This window comes from Gavialis gangeticus, unplaced genomic scaffold (genome assembly GCF_001723915.1).
Source record: "Gavialis gangeticus isolate Ggan-Ray unplaced genomic scaffold, GavGan_comp1, whole genome shotgun sequence".
Taxonomy (NCBI): domain Eukaryota; kingdom Metazoa; phylum Chordata; order Crocodylia; family Gavialidae; genus Gavialis; species Gavialis gangeticus.
Window position 1 is genome coordinate 38,848,277 of NW_017728994.1, and position 3,817 is coordinate 38,852,093.

A 3,817-nucleotide genomic window follows, 5' to 3' on the forward strand; every position below is an offset into this window, starting at 1 on the left:
CCAGTCCTCAGGGACTTCTCCAGAGTGCTATGAGTTGTGAAAGAGTTTTGCCAGGGGTTCCACAATGATTTTGGACAGCTCTTTCAGCACTCTTGGATGAAGATCATCTGGTCTTCTTGACTTTTATATGTCTAATTTTATTAATTGGTCATATACCAATTCTACAGCAATAGTAGGAAGGTGATTATTCCTACTGTGCTCATCCTCTACTCTGTTCTACATGTCTGGCTTGTCTCTTTTCCCTCTCTCTAAAACAGCTAGAAAAGAAACTTGTTCTGTCATTGCCAGTCAGTCTCCTTTGTCAAGTACAATCCTCATCATCATTTATTTTACCAGATAGCCAAAGTCTTCCACTAGATGATCTGTTGCTTAGTTACCAACCATCTTGAGCAGACTAGTTCTTCTAACCAACCTTTTGTCCAAGTATGTTTCTATGTGAATAGCGGGCTGTCGAGGGTTAGTGACCCTCCATTGTTACACCTGTTTCTGCAATTCTTCGAATTTCAGTCCTATGTGGAAGTAAAAAGGCAATAGATAATGCAAAGAAACTTCATAATCAAAATAGTGCGTGGAGTTTGGACCAAACAGGCTTTATGATTTCAAACTGAAATTCATATGCAGACCATCCCCAGGTCATCGTATTGTATTACCCAGAAATATTCAGTTTAATTTAATAAATAAAATATGTGGAGGGATTTCTTGAAAGCTTGCCCTCTACTAGATTTTATTCCAGGAGTAACAATATTTTTTTCTGGGCCATCGTTCTCCTTCCCCTTCGTGCAATAAATTGAATTTGATTTATTATTGTGGTTGGTAGTGACTGAACGCTCTGTCTATATGAAACCTACTGGGTGGTATATATGAAATACTAGTGGTTTTTGTCCATTTCCTCATGAGTAGTTGCTCACATCATAGAAACCATCCTCAGCAATAGATAACATTTCTGTTAGTAGACTTGGTAGGGGTGCTATGGCCTAGAGATGAGGCAGCGCCAGCCTCTTCCTGGTGGAGAAGCTGAGGTGGTCTAGACAGAAAATTGGGGGGGCTACACAGACAAAGGCAGGACATGAGCCCTGCAGGTTGGATTGGGCCAGGAGCGCTGTGCCTCTGCCAGCTGCAGGTGGGAGCAGGGTGGGTTCAGGTGAGTGGGGCAGGCAGCGGCAGCCTGGGGGGAAGAAGAGGAGCTTGGGCAGGGGCCATGTTCAGAGGGGTGGCTATGGGGGGCTAAGGCAAATTTTGGGGTGGCTATAGTTAAGCCCCCTCCTAGCATTGCCCCTGCCTGGAGATTCTAATTGCTTTCCATGGGTAATCCTTCTCATGTTTCACTTTTCCTTTTGCCTTTTGCTGATTCCTGAAAATTTAGGTTTTGTTTTCCTACCAATGTATGAGGGATTTGTGTGAAACTTCCCAAAAAGTTAACAAGAGATTTCCACATAAATCTCCCAGGCTTCATTGCAAGAACATAGTTCATTCTTTATAAAGCAAGATTTGTATTGTTTAGTCCTTGTATTTCTCCTACATGAGCTTATATATATATATATTGAAGTTAGAGGGGCAGAAAGCCAGCTGTAGTAAATTGACATCTGCCCCACAAATACACCAATAGCATGTTAATCATTTCCATGGTAGTAGTCCCCACCATCATCACTGTTAACTTGACATGAAAATTATATTCAGGTTTTAAATTCTGCATTTAATTTGGACTGAGAGTGCCTAAAAGCTGCCTTCCATTTCACAAAAGTGAGACTTGATAACTCTACCCTATAAACAAGGGTTTTCAGTGAAATAGTGAGGTGCCAATATAAGTTAGTGTGTGAGAAAGCTAGAATTTTTTATAAAATGAGAGGCCCGAGGAAGGGTACTGTTGTACTTGAGAGCTTATCTCAGTCTATCCCAGGCATGCATTTGGTTCAATAAAAGATATTGCTCACACAAATAGTTGCCTCTAGCTTTTAGTAAATACATTTATTTAGAAATAGCTTAAGGAATAGAGTAACAAGGAAGTAAAAACATATAAAGTACTCACAAAAGGCAATGGGAGTCTTTTTATTGACTCCAGTGATTATAAGAAAGGAAAATCAACTTCTGTGAAATCCTGCTTTTCTTGCTTTGGTGAATTAGTCTATGGACATCAATGGGACTGTTTGTATGAGTTACATTACTACACTGATAAATATCTTATGCCCCTGTGATATTTTACATATATTTTGCAATTAACTGGTTAATTGCACAATAAATTTAGACCAGCCACAGGTGCGAAGTAATGATCACATCATTAAATAGCTAATCATGCAATACATTTAGACCAGCCACATGTGCACATGATAAAAATAACTACTTGGCTACAAAAGTGCCAACCAGCTATAAAGTTACTGCTTGAAAAGGTGTAACAGCTCTATATATCTGCTTTCTATCCAGCTTTAATTTGAACATGTAGCAGGGGTCTAAGTGTCAAAGGTCATGTAAAATTCACAGAACTTTCTAATGTGTCTTGAATGATTGTATGAAGGAAGCTAGCTCTGTTTGGGACTACTTTAGATATTTTGGAAGGTTATGCTAACCATTTGAACTCAATAAAAAAATCCTCTCTTTTTAACTGTTTATTTTGGCCTGTTCTTTTAGCCATGATCAAAGCTGTGAATGACTTAATATCTGAAGAGCAGAAAGAAACTATAGAGTTAGAAATAAATTTCAAGTAATAAGGCACCATTAGAGCAGTAGTAACATCAGACAGAAAGATTCTGTGCCAAGAGAGATAAATTCCTACACTTAAAGAAAGGAAATTAACAGCCAACGTATAAAATTGAAAGATTCAACCAAGTAGCCATACCACTTGCACTGAAGATAACTTATTTTCTTCTTAGGCCCTTAAGGTAATCCTAATATTAGAGGGGGAGCTGGGTATCTTCAGTTTATCAAGTGTTTTGGAGCCACAGGAAAACTGTAGGTATGGGATCTAGGACAGAGGTTGGCAACCTTCAAAGTGTAGTGGTTAGATCCAAAAGCAGGTCACTGCTTGTGATCTAGCCACCATTGCTGCTTCCCATTGCTGCCACTTCCCTCTGCTGCCAAAGTTACTGTTGGTGTAATTTGTGATTCAGCCACTGCCAAATAATACCTATTTCCCCCACTGCGAGCTGCTATTGACATCCTTGCTTCACATGCCAAAAGAAATCACTACAAGAAAGTGAAGGTCCTGAAATCTTCACAGACAGAGGTCCCCCTTCAGTACCCTCCATCCCCCTCATAGTGGGGTTTGATCCAGAATAGTGAGCTGAATCATAAGGATGGGCTGAAGAAAGTTCACCACAAGTTATGAGTTATATAGTGATAGCCTAGTAATCATTGTACTGAACTCATTTAAATGAGTATCAAAAGAATCAGGGTAGGTAATAGGCCTGTGTGAAGCAGCTAGTGTTCACTTTGGATTCAGGGGACAGTGATTCAATTTGGTGATTCGAATCACTGTCCCGAACTGATTTGCCCGAATCTGATTTGGAGATTTGGCTGCTGCCGAATCAGCTAAATAAGACAGGCCCTATCCCCTACCCACTCTCCCAACCCTGGCAATGGCTGCCCTGCCCAGCCCCAGCTCCTGGCTCTTAGAAAAAAAAAAAGTCCCAACTCACTGGCTGCTGCCAGGCAAAGGGCAATCCCTGCTGCCCCCCCACTGCCTCATGCCACATGGGGAGCTCTGCCATGGGCCCCCTCCAACCTCCGCCTGCTCTCCCAGCCCCACCATGGCCGTCCTCCCACCCCAGCTCCCAGCACTTAAAGAAAACCCAACAAAAAACCCCGCCTCACCAGCTGCTGCCAG